The sequence below is a fragment of the Tiliqua scincoides genome, chromosome 5 (genome assembly GCF_035046505.1).
Source record: "Tiliqua scincoides isolate rTilSci1 chromosome 5, rTilSci1.hap2, whole genome shotgun sequence".
In the NCBI taxonomy this organism is placed as follows: domain Eukaryota; kingdom Metazoa; phylum Chordata; class Lepidosauria; order Squamata; family Scincidae; genus Tiliqua; species Tiliqua scincoides.
In genome coordinates, this window is record NC_089825.1 from 11662043 (window position 1) to 11675680 (window position 13638).

General features: G+C 44.8%; 1 protein-coding gene and 1 pseudogene across 2 annotated transcripts in view; one reads left to right on the top strand and one right to left on the bottom strand.

Moving 5' to 3' along the window:
• ADARB2 (adenosine deaminase RNA specific B2 (inactive)) overlaps positions 1-13638 on the bottom strand; it is a 132271-nt gene that overhangs the window by 94519 nt on the left and 24114 nt on the right. The gene's annotated exons all lie outside the window — the stretch shown is intronic.
• LOC136655185 (5S ribosomal RNA) lies at positions 11924-12040 on the top strand (annotated as a pseudogene).

Sequence of the window (13638 nt, forward strand, 5' to 3'; positions counted from 1 at the left end):
CAAGGTTGCTGTCAACCAAGAACAGAGTGTGTTCAGCTGTGGCTTCAGTATTCTGGAACTCCCTCCCCAGGGAGATTCATCAGCTCCAATCTGTTGTTATTTTCTGTGATTAGTGAAAACTCATCTCTTCTGCCAAGGCTGTTATGACCCTTGGGCCTCTTACATGCCTTGAACGTCTTGTGTTTTATCAGCACTGCTGCTAGTTGGTTTTGATTGTGCAGTTTCTCATTGTGTTTGATGCTGTTATGATTGATTCATTGCATTATTGTTTTAGGATACTTTTTGTAGTTGCTGCTGTCATCAGCTGCCCTGAGGGCTGTTCCAGAGGGGAAAAGCAACATATGAAGTTAAATACAAACAAATATATTTGCCAAATTGTTGGCCCCCATATATGAACATGGCAAGCTGTTATTGTAAGAGCAAAGCAGGTCCAATCTGAGTCCTCTTTTTCTGCAACTGCAAGCTATCAGAATGCACTTCCCATGTGCCTCTGTGTTGACTAATTACCTTCTAATGGGCTTCTCAATTAGCCTCTTAGTGCCTTTTAGTGCTAATCAACAGCTTTAAATTTGCGTTGTGTTTCTGAGACTCAACTAGGGTCCACAGTGATCTTAATACAGTTTGGGTGGTTTTAATAAACTCAGTTGTGCTCTTTTATCTTGCTCGTTAATAAAACTGCATGTAAAGGAAACATGGTCTGGTGTTTCACTTTTGCTTTGTGGTTTTTGTTGGCATCCTGGGAACAGGATCTGTCAAAAATGCATTCTTTTAACGTGTGCCCTACAGATAATTTCTCCCCATTTCTTCTCTCCCAAAGTGTAGTGGCTTACATTTTGAACAGATGGGGCATTTTCCCTCCAGGTGCTGGCTCTGGAAGAGATGCCGAGTTTGCATCATCTGCAAAAGGCCTACATAACCTGTCACCCACCAACCCACCAAGCTGAACTGGTTAAGCACAGTTATCCACTTGGGGTTTGTTTTGCTGGCTGCCTGCCTGGGACTGCAAAAGCAGGATAGTGGTCAAGCCACTGGTGGGTTACATTTGTGTGGCCTCTCTTTGGCTTGGTGAGTTACTTGTTGGGCAGATCTGATCTTCGAAGCTGCCTTTTCCAGGGTCATCTCCCTTTCTGGCATCTTGCTTCCAACAACAGCATTTTAAATGCTGCTGTGTGCCTGGGAAGAGGCAGCAAGAAGGTAAGACAGAATGGATAAGGAGTGAAAGAGAAGGATTCAGTGCATGGGGAGAACTGAACCTCAGAGAGGGTCAAAGGTTGAGGGGTAAAATATTTTGGCTGACGACAGTGCCCCAAGCCCTCCTTTCCCTATGTTCCAACTTGTGTTCTCTCTTGCCTCTTATGATGGAACCATAAGACAGGGATGGACCTGAAGGTTGTCGTGCGAGCTACTATCATACAATAGTATTAAAAGAATGAGCACTAAGCAGGCAATTTGGTTCCTATTTCATCATAGCCATGAACTCACAGGGTGGCCTCAGAGAAACCATGGCCTCTCAATTCCTGTTCTCTAACATGGGTATTGAATGATCAGGTGATGTTTTCCTGATCACTTTATTGCCATAGTAGGAAAATCTTTGGCAGTTTAATTTTGGTACATCTGGTTGCTGCTAGAGAGGCAGAAGCAGGGGTAAATTTAAAGTTGGTAACCCTCCTACAGAGCTTAGATTTGGGCACTTTATTCCCTTTGGAGTGTGTGTGTGTGGGGGGAGTATCCCTCCAGCTGCCACTCCCAAGGGGGATTCAGTAGCAATTGTATTGCAGAGATATACAAGTGGCAGAGTTTGTTTTTAAAAAATATATGATTAATTTTGAAATAATGGAATGGTGAACAGATGACATCTTATTAATCAATAAGCCATATCGCATACTAAGCACAACTCATGGTCATTTTCCTCAACTGTTAAAACAAGTTCACAGTGTCACTCCTTTTTCACCCCCTTTCTCAAGTGTCCTGGAGCTTATGTTCCAGGTATCTCCCAGCTACATTTGGATCTTAACCTCTTTCTTGGAAGGCCAGTTCTTTCCAAGTCCAGTTCAAATCTATCTATTTTCTTAATTTTGCCTTTATTCCACCCTTCTGCCAAGGAGCTCAGGGTGGTGTACGTGGTTCCTTTGCTCCTTTTGTCCTCAGAACAACCCTGTGAGGTAGGTCAGGCTGAGGGACAGTGACTGGCCCAAGGTCATCTAGAAAGCTTCATAGCTGAGGCGTGATTTGAACCTGGATTTCCCGAGTCTTAACTCCCAAACCATAACACCATCCTGGCTCTCTAGACCAGCCATTTTCAACCTTTTTCAGCTCATGGCACACTGACAAGGCACTAAAATTGTCAAGGCACACTACCAGTTTTTTACTTACATTAAATTACTATGTTACAATTAATTTTTAATATAATTAATACATTTAATACAATTAAATCATTACATGACAAAGGGCACAATCCTAACCAGGTCCACTCAGAAGTGAGTCCTATTTTGTTTAATGGGGCTTACTCTCAGGAAAGTGTGGTTAGGATTGCAGCCAAAAACTCACAAGAAGTTTGGAGAGCATGAAGTTTGGAGTATATGTGATTCTGGAAAGGAGGAAAAATGCTGTTCTTAGTGTAATGACTCACAAAGAGAGAGACTCACAAAGAGAGTCTGGTCCAACAAGAAGCTGACGGAACATACCAAGATCCAGGTCTACAGAGCTTGCATTCTGAGTACACTTCTGTACTGCAGCGAGTCATGGACTCTTCGCTCACAACAGGAGAGGAAACTGAGCGCTTTCCACATGCGCTGCCTCCGACGCATCCTCGGCATCACCTGGCAGGACAAAGTTCCAAACAACACAGTCCTGGAACGTGCTGGAATCCCTAGCATGTATTCACTGCTGAAACAGAGACGCCTGCGTTGGCTCGGTCATGTTGTGAGAATGGATGATGGCCGGATCCCAAAGGATCTCCTCTATGGAGAACTTGTGCAAGGAAAGCGCCCTACAGGTAGACCACAGCTGCGATACAAGGACATCTGCAAGAGGGATCTGAAGGCCTTAGGGATGGACCTCAACAAGTGGGAAACCCTGGCCTCTGAGCGGCCCGCCAGGAGGAAGGCTGTGCAGCATGGCCTTTCCCAGTTTGAAGAGACACTTGGCCAACAGTCTGAGGCTAAGAGGCAAAGAAGGAAGGCTCATAGCCAGGGAGACAGACCAGGGACAGACTGCACTTGCTCCCAGTGTGGAAGGGATTGTCACTCCCAAATTGGCCTTTTCAGCCACACTAGACGCTGTGCCAGAACCACCTTTCAGAGCGCGATACCATAGTCTTTCGAGACTGAAGGTTGCCAATACAATACAAAAGTGTAATGCCAGAAAGTGCAGGCAAAGAGAGGCCAGGCTGAACACATAGTGGGGTGAGGGGCAAAGAAGACACATGATTGAAAGAAGTGCAGGATTCAGCTGGAGTGGGTGGGGGGGGGGGAGAATGGGAGGAAAGTGACTCTGGACCTTGGAAAGAGGTTCACTTCCAGAGGAGTGAAGGAGGGACAGTAAGAGAGGTGCTAACTGCAATTATGAGATGGGGGGGGATGTGCCTGTGGGAGGGAGTGGGGTGGGGAGAAGTGCCAATTGCCTGCTCCTGTATTTAGGAAAAGAGTGCGACCAAAAGCCTGATTCTAGGTGTGTCTACTCAGAAGTAAGCCCCACTGTAGTCAATGGGGCTTACTCCCAGGTAAGTGTGGAGAGGTTGTGGCCCTAAAAGGCAAAGGACAAGGCAGGGAGGGTCGCTTTGGGGAGCTTTCAGCCAGCCAGTTCTTGGGCTGGTGGCCTCAGCAGAGTTGCTTCCTACCTGCTTGCCTGCTCCTGCCTTCCTTGCTCTCACTCAGATCATCTCTGCCTGTACTTGATACCCAATCCTAGGTGTGTCTGCTCAGAAGTACGCTCCATAATAGTCAACGGGGCTTACTCCCAGGTAAACAAGGATCGGGTTGCAGCCTTCCTCTCGCTCAGCAGCAGGAGATGCAAAGCAGCCGTGGCTGCTCCTTTTTCCACTGGCTGCCTTGTGAGGGTCAAAGCAGCCGCTTCTTCCCCGCTGCCTGCCTCCTCTGGCCCCGAGGCACATCTGAGACAGGTCTGGGGCACACCAGTGTGCTGTGGCACAGCGGTTGAAAACTGCTGCTCTAGATTTGTTATTGGTTTACTGGAATGCTTAGCTTAATTCATAGAGAGCAGGCCTAAATGACTTTGCTTCACAAGGGTTAAGCGGACCCTTTGTGATCAGAGGCTGCATGTGTCACTGAATACTGGTTACTGGAGAGCAGCAGGTATTTGCTGAGAGAGTTATGCTTTTGTGCCTTGCTTGAGGACTTTCCAGAGGCGGATCTGATTGGCCAAAGGGAGGAACGAAATGCTGGGCCTGATGCGCTTTCAGTCTAATCCAGAACCCTACATATATTATATTTTAAAGTCACTTCACCCCCACTGAATTCCTCGTGAAATAAAAGATGAAGGAAGGATGAATGGTTTGTGAAATCTGCTCCTCTGTGACTTTGTAATCATATATCTGCACGTTCTACATCAAATCATATATGAATTCCTGATCCGTTAATAAAAAAGCCATATTAAATCAATAAGCCACAATTTAGGCTTTAGGCAGGTTTTTTAGAGTTCAGGGTTTGGGACTTTTGTATGCTGTTTTTAGTACGTTTTGTTTACATAGTAAAATACAAAATGTATTTTAATATGTTTTGTTCAGTATGTATGTTTCCCCTGAATCTACATATCCTTGCTTCAAGTATTTTGGGTCGTCTCTCCCCCCCCCCCCATGAGCAGATCAGATTAGGCCTCACCAGTCATTGCCACGAAGGCTCTGCAGCAAAGGTGTGGCTGGGGATCAGAAGTAATTAATGCCATTAATTAGTTATAAGATTAACTGAAATGAGTTGTAGTTTCTCCCTCAATCTTTGGAAGAGGTTGTAAGAGAGGCAAACAAGGGAGGGCACTCAAAAATGGAGTCTTATTTATTCTAACAACTTTTCCATTTTCTTTTGATGGCATCTTCTTCATCTATTGCATCAATTTTCAGTTTGGGGGAAAGTTATTTATTAGTAGGACTATTGGGGCTTGTGAGCCCCCCCCCCCCACTGGCAGTACAGTGTGCTTTGTCAATTGTCCAGAAACCGATGGTTTGCCTTGATAGTTTTAGTGCCTTGTCAATGTGCCTTGAGATGAAAAAGGTTGAAAATCACTGATCTATTGATTAAGGATTAGTACTACTACCTATTTACCTCAGGGTATTTACTACTACCCTGGTACCTCATTGCTTACACCAAAAAAAATGCACTTTACAGGAGAAGCCCTGTATCCGCAGATCCTGTATCCCCGGTTTCACTTAACCACAGAGGCGGGAGGGCACCCCACACTCTCCCACACCCCCCAGAGGTGAGGGGAGCTGTGCTTCCCTTGCCTCCAGAAGGTCTTCTGAGCCCCACAGATGCTTGCAGGCATCTTCCTTCTCAGTGTTCTGGAGCTCAGTGATGATGACATCATTGCTGAGTGCACCAAAGCCACCCCTGCATAGTCACTGTACATACTCTCCTCAAAAGTTAGAGGAAACATTGCCAAGGGTTTTTTTTTTTCCCGAAATGGAGGGGAGCATTAAACATGCTGATACAATCCATTCTACCACTTTTAAAAAGTGCTACTGTTCATTCTACCAGCTCACTTTGCTACATGGGACACAGTCCTGGGGGAAACGTAGTCCCATTCTGATGGATCTTTGAGGGTACCCCATTACATTCTTCAACATACCAGAGTAACTACCATATGAGGGGAAATGTTTTGTGGGGACAATGCTCCAGTGGAGATCAAATTAGTCCAACCTCTCCTGCCCTCCAGTAACTACCATATGGGGGAAAATGTTTTGAGGGGACAATGCTCCAGTGGAGATCAAATTAGTCCAACCTCTCCTGCCCTCCAGAAATTCCTCTGAAGGGAGGCAAGATGCATCTATCTGTAGATTTGCTTTCCAGAAGGATCTTCAATCAGGGTAATCAGATGCCCTCCTTTTCTAGGACATGTCCTCTTTTTTAGCCTGGTAAAGAACTTAAATGTCTTCCCTGTGGGTGGGCCTCTGCAGGCAGCGCATAGCCTTCTTGTAACGAATAAATAAATTATATGTTATAAATCATATGTAATATAGTTTTAAATGTAATAATAAGTAATATAGTATTTAAATGAACCACATGAAATCAATATACGAGTGTTTTTAGCTTTTATTTTGTCAAGTCCTACATTTTTCTTGGATGCCCTACATTTTGGGCAGAAGATCAGAAGATCATCAGGTGGATGATGTGGTGTTGACAGCGATTCCGTGTTTTGACAGCTGGTTGACAGCTCTGAGAAGGGCAGGGCTGGCTCCACAGCTGCAATCAATCAAGGCCAATGGAGATCTGGTTGGACACCTGAGCTTCATTTGACCTTGATGGGACTTTGAATGGACATGGACTGAAGAGATGGCTTACCTGAGCCTATTTTGGACTTAACAAGGTAGCTCACAGCTGAGCTGCATTTTGGATTATGAGACAGCCAAGGATAAAAGGCAGCTTCAGAAGGAGATAGAGCTACCCTGACACAGAGGAGACCTGACCTGACTTGACCGGAATTTGACCTTGGACTGTTACCCAGCATATTGACTTTGGACTGTGATTTGGCAATCTGCATTTACTGGACTGGGACCTGACTCTGACGTGTGCTTACAAAAGTGAATTAACTTTTGAATTAACAAAAGGGAAACTAACCAGCCTTAAGCAGGCCCGAGGCCCAGTGGGGAGGAGCTGTGGCAAAACAGTGCCTTGTCCTATTTTGAAGTTCTGATATCTGGTCAACCTGCCTTCAGTATACAGTCATTTGCATAAAGCCCACCTGTCATGCGGCTGGGCATTTTGTTAGCAATGAAATCTAGCAGCAGGAGCATATAGTATGTGCAAAGGGATACTATAGCTTGGAAAGGACTCTGTGCTACATATGCCTACCTTCCACTTTCCTGAAGCACAGCAAACTCAGTGCAAAACACATTGGCCTGGAAAATCAGTCTTTCAGTGGACCATTCTTATTTTCCATGCTAGTTTGCTAGGAACGAAGCCACACACACTTGTGTGATTTTGCTGCATCTATAATCGAGGTGCCTGCATTCATTTACTGGAGCTCTGGGCACATACCATGGCTGAGTGAGTGCAAAGCATAGCGGCTGTCATTTCTGGCATGGCCAATGTTTCAAAAGCCTTCCAGCAAGCCATATATCATGCTGTATTGATATGGTTTCACCAGGCTGCCACATCTGACATTTGATGTATGGCTTTAGGTGTTCTTTGTTTTTATTTTTTTTTCTAAGCCTCAGAGCAGTCAATGAGAAATCGGAGGCAACGCCACTTCTGACGCATGCAAGGCGGGTGCTTTCCAAGCGAACGAAGGTGGATCCGGAGCTCTTGTTGTTCCAAAATATCAGAATTGCAATCAGTGGCAGGAAACAGGCAATTTTTACCCCAAGTGTGTTGAAATGAATTATTTGAGTTTTTATCCCACCCAGCCCTCTGAGAAGTGGACATGGTTCTCCTCCTATTTTTCCCCCCAGATGGGATGGCAGCCCAGGCAGAAAAAGTAAGGAATGAGGTGAAGGCACCTTTCCTGCCCTGCGCCCCCGCCCCGTTCTTTCACTCTTAAGTGTTCCTTCCTCTCCTCTCTATTCCAATCAGGATGGCTATAATCAGCGAAACCAACCTATCATGATCATCCAGTGCATGCCTAAGAAGTGAGTCCCATTGTGTTCAATGGAGCTTACACTCAGGCAACTGTATATAGCTCTGATGCTCAAAGTTGTGGGTCGCGACTCACCATAGAACCTAAAAAAAGGCCATTTCCCCTTAAGGGGAGTGGCCCAGGAATCTGTACCCTAGTGGCACCGCAGCGATTGCAGAGCTGCAGGCACCCAGAGACTTCTCTCCCTACTGGGGGTGTGTGCGCAAGCCTCAGAGAGGGTTCAGGAGGCCCGCAGCCCCCTCTGTGGGTCTCCCCAAGCATCTTATTGCTCTGATCTGCAGGTTGGAGCTCACTTCTGGTTTACCCTCCCAGTCCCCACCCCCGCCAGCACTTACAAGCAATTCTTGGACTCCTGGTGTATAGGACTGCAGCCCAAGTCATGTTGGATGAAATTGAAATATAGGTTTTTCACCCCTCCGGGTCATTCTGAACCCCGCAGAGGCAGCAGGCGGATGCGCACTGCCTCTGTGGGCTTCAGAAAGCCCTCTGGAGCGGACTGCAGCGCAGCTCCGATCCCCTTTGGAGAGAGGAAGGGGCCAAAAACTGCAAATTTGATTATCTGTGATTTTTGGTATGAGCAAGAGGTCCGAGAATGGATCCACTGTGGATACTGAGGCCCCACCTGTATTTGATTTTGGAATAGGCTTGGGGCATGAGGCAATTAGTTATCTAGTATTTCCATCACCCATGTTTTCATTGGAGATTCTGCAGTGCGAGACCCACTAGAAATCAAGCCGGGTCCTGCCGAGTGGGTTCCAACCAACAGTTCGAGAAACACTGCACCAGCCCATCAATAATCATTTTATTTTGAAGTTATATCTGTAAGTCTCTTTAAGAAAGGGTGGGAGAGAAATCTCCTGGATAAGTAATTTGATATAGCAGTCCCCTGAACCTGCCCACTGTCTTCACAAACCCATTATTAGGACCATGCTTTCACCCAGGTATTATGTTGTTCCACCCAGATGTGACAGTCAAAAGAATGCAGCCTCTTGGCAAAGAAGCCGCTACATACCCTCTTTTAATTCTGAAATGATTGTTGTTGGTCTCTAGCCAGGAAATTGTAAAAAAAAAAAAAAAGAAATACCAGGTGTGCTACACAACAGGCGGAAAGGGGGGGGTAAACAGGTGGAGGAAGGGTGAGGAGTGGGCACGAGGAACAGACAAGTTATCTTTCTCCTGCTTTGCATCAAACAAAAAGATACAGAAGGCACACAGGTCAGATAATTTCCTGACATTCTAAACCAGAATGAAGCCACACTGTTTTCCATGGCACTCACACTCAGGAAAGCATGCAGAAGATGGTATTCCAACAGCACATCCTAGGCATGTCTACTCAGAAGTAAGTCATTTTACTGGTCAGTGGGACTTACACCCAGGTAAGTGTGTATAGGATAGCCACCCTTGCCTGCTAACTAATTGGGTTGCCAGCTTTTTCTAGCCCTGCTGCTGTGCCTTTCAAAGCAGCGTCACAAAACTTAAGCAGGTGAAACTTTTCCCATTGCTTATCTCTGCAGAGGGACAGGGACTGTTAAAAAAAAAAAAAGTTGGCAACCCTATTCATATCATCTTTGGAATACTACATTCATTGAAGGTTTTCTCACCTCAGCTTTTGAAAATTGATGCCATTGACAAAAATAAATGGAGAAATAATTTCAGATAACACAGGAAGCCATGCGAGAATCAATAACTGGATTTGGAAAGATTTAGACTGTCTCAAATACATCAGTTTTCAAACTTTCTTTCTTTTTTTTTTTTGCTCTGATCTTTAAATAGCTTTTCTCAGAGCATAACATTTTTTCCCCCCTGAAAAGTCAAATACGGAGCATTAAGGGTATAATTACCATTTTAATTATAACTCAATCATTCTATCTACTTTGCATAGAAATTAAAACTTTTATGTCAGGATTTTTGAGTACACAGAAATGTTCAGGAGCAATTAATGCCAAAGATTTTACTGTGTATATATGAACTTTACTTTAGAGCCTTTAATTTTCAGCTTCATTCAAAAGGCAAAAATATAATGATTTGCATTTTCTATCTCAAAAATGAAAATCCTCCACCATAAATATTTTTACAGCCAGGTGGTGCGGAGTGTTTCATGAAAGCACACATTCTTCATAATATATTGTCAATTTTGCTCCCTGTTGTGAAATTCTCTACAATAATATTCAGATGTCTATTTGCAACAAAAAGCCACTTTAGGGGCAAGCAGTAACTTTGCAGAGAGGTGGGAGTCAAATTTTCAGTGGGAAAACAGTGAGGAAACAATTAGCTCTTTAATCGATCAATCAAGTGCAGTGTTTCCCAAACTGTAGGTCAGGACCCACCAGTGGGTCACAAGTCAATTTTGGTGGGTTGCAAAAATTTTTTTGAAACATAAAAAAGAACTTTGCAAGCACCCTTGCCTGGTTTGCAGAAGAAAATGGTTAGCTGGAATGCTAACTTGTGGTATGAGATCATCTTCATGCCCCCGAATTAAAATGTAACATTTTCTGATTTTATCTAGTAATTGGCATGCAATCACATGTGATCCCAGTTTCAGCCTTTTTCTCTGGTCTGGAAGTCCCTAACTGTACATGCTCTCCAGTTCAACCTTCTGAGTAACTGGGCATGCCTGTATAGGTTTGGGAAAACAGTCCTTAGGGAGTTAGGACACCATTCCTAGGGAGAATCTTGCAAATGTCTTCACACACATAATACACATGAGGTCACTAGTAGCTTTGGGAGCACAGGACCCCTGTTATTATTAATTATTTATTATTATCAATTAATAAAAATATTTTTGTATCTTTTTTTTTGTCTAGTGGGTTGAGGATAGATTGCCATTTTAAAAAGTGGGTCCAGGTGTAAAAAAGTTTGGGAACCACTAGAGTCATTTCCTCTCCAAAGCTCTTCTTCAAAGCATTATAACTGGAATATTTATGCCTCCATCCCTGGTGTCGTCTTAAGTGCTGCAATGGAAGCATCACTAGGGCCAGATACTGAGGACATGTAAGACTTCTTGGTATGGATGTCATATGCACTGGAAAAAAACTGGGTCCCTAAGCTTCCTGTGCTTGGGAGGTGGCACACTGTGCCAGAGGGGTGGGTGGGTGGATGGCTGGGCTCACTGGGGACTGAGGCTGGGATTTGGATTTCAATGCATGTCTTATTGGGAATGTGGCGGCCCCTAGTTTTTGGAATTGGGTATGGAAAAAAATGAGCTACTTTCCAATTTGGGGGCGACTTAAGAAGGGGGGAATTGAGTTTGCAAAGGCTAATTCTGAATTCACTGGATGGCAATTTGTCTATTGCTACATAGGAATTTGTCTGTGTAAATTCCACAGCAGTTCCTGTTTGCTAAACATCCGACAGATCCCACACTACCTGGTTGGAGTGTGAGGTAATGTCAGAACAGTAGGGTTGGGTGAAGACTTGGACCTAGGGGAGGGAGTGGCATAGCTAAGGGGGTGCAGGGGGTAGCAGTTGCACAGGGCATCAAGCTTTAGGGGGGCAACAAGCAGAGCTTGACACTAGTGACCAAAATTGTGAAAATCTTTGTATGTATGAATAATACCACCGTGGTATATATCATTGGAAAGGTAATTTAATGCAGTATGCAATTCCATAATGCAGACTGCCTTATGGAACAAAAAGTGGATTTTCTTAACTCTCAACCGACCTATAAGATTGATTGTTCTGAGAGCCAATGACATGTCATTATGTTATTGACATGTATCAATGACATGTTATCATGATACAGCATGAAACCAACATGGTGTTAATATGAGTCAGCTCTCATTTCCATGTATCATAATATAGTTACCCCTGCTAACTGGGTAAAAAGGCACTAAAAAAGTTTAGCAGGGGGAGAATAACCATCCCTCTTCATCCCAGCACAGTGTCTCGAACCAATCAGGGGCACACTTTGTATTTATTTACTTAATTAAATTTGATTTTGTCTGAGGGAGGCTACAAATCTTTTTTGACCCCAGGTAGCAGATAGATGCCTTAGCTATGCCACTGACTGGGGAGAGGCAACGGAACAAGTGCGTGGTGAACTGTTGGGGGAAGGAGGTGCGTTCCTCCCAATTTTCACTTTTTAAAAAGCCCGGGCATGATGTCACTTCTGGTTGTGGGCAGCAACTGTTACCCTGCACATGCCTGATCTCGTCTGATCTTGGAAGCTAAGCAGGGTTGGGCCTGGTTAGTACTTGGATGGGAGACCACCTGGGAATACTGGGTGCTGTAGGCTTATACCATAGTCTTTCGAGACTGAAGGCTGCCAACCATCACTTCTGGGGCAACATTTTGAGCTTAGATTCGGGCTGCACGATCATTAGCTACGCCATTGATGGGGGGTCATTCAATTCCTTGACCTCTTGGTGTGGGTGCCGAGATTCTGCTAAGACGTATGAAGACTATTCTGAAAGCCAGTAGCTCCGAGGGACAGCCATGTCTGTTCCCTCTCATTGAGCCAATTTTCCCTTTATATGCTGGTATGACAAATGAAGGTGGAGAAGACCCAGTCGTTCTCACGCTCTCATCCAGGACTACTCCCAGTGGACCTGTCAGGGCCTGGCCTGCTTCCCACACTATTGATGCTCCTTATGTGAGCCAGAAGGAAGGCATACATCCATAGCCAAAGAAAAATGACCGCTGAGGCAAATATGAGCCTTGCATTCCCTCCCTGTAATGCTTCCAATTTAATAACTGTCTGCAGAAAAGAGAGTTTCTCACAATGAGTTATTTAGTCACTACTCCATCTAGGGTATCACTGACATCCTGAAGGGAGCATCTAAGCGATGATTTGCTGTCAGTCTCTTCTGGGCTTTAAGTCCATTCATTTTCTCCCTCTTACAGAGGAAGATAATGCCGCGATACAAAGTAAAAGACAGATGATAAAAACAATTCTTTAAAGGGGGAAAAGAATCAGACACAAGAGGGTTGGCTGGGAAATATGATAGAATGCTCCATTCTCCTGTTCAAAGTAGCACAATAAACCACAGCTGAAGTGAAATACAGTTCAGAGGAAGAGTATCAAAATGTGCGTTTTGGCGGTCCCAACATGGTACCGAGCGCATTGAGATCAGCGGTGGTTTGTGTCACAGTGTTCATATTTTCCTGTCAAGATTACAGTGCGATTTGGAACGGATATGAACATTAAAAGAAGTGGAAATTACAGGTGATTTGCGATTAGAACTTTCGTATTCCACCTCTGTCTCAAAAGAGTGTTTTTCCTCTCCTGTTTTTGTATTTACTTTTAATACATTCTTATTCAGGGGCCCCTGTATCAGTGGACTCCGTATCCACAGATCACTTCTCCGTGGATGCAGGGGTCCCCTTGCCCTTGCAGCCCTGCGCCCTTGCACCTTCTGCAGCTTCCCTGGCCCTTATAATGTCTTTTAAAGGCATAAAAAACATCACTTCTGGGTTTATGAAAAAGACCTAGGGTTTAGGGTTTTCGTCTATTCTGAGACCCATAGAGGACACAGGCGGATGTGCGTAGCCTCTGTGAGGCTCAGAAGACCCTCTGGAGGTGAGGGGAACTGAGCTATCCTTGCCTCTGGTGGGTGGGGGTCTCCCCGGTATTCATGGTTTCAGCTAATCATGGGGGAGTTGGGTTTCGGGACAGAACCCCCACGGATACTGGGGCACGCCTGTATTGCTGTTCCCAGGAGCTCATGTTGGACATCCCACATCTTCAAAACAGTTCTGTGGGAATTTTGGGCTATGTTAACTTGCTAAGGGCAATCCAGTGAGCTTCTATGACTGACTGGTCCAATGATATTCAAGGTTCTTCTTCTCAATTGAGCTCTATGGTCTTCACCTCTTGTGATGTCACTTCTGACT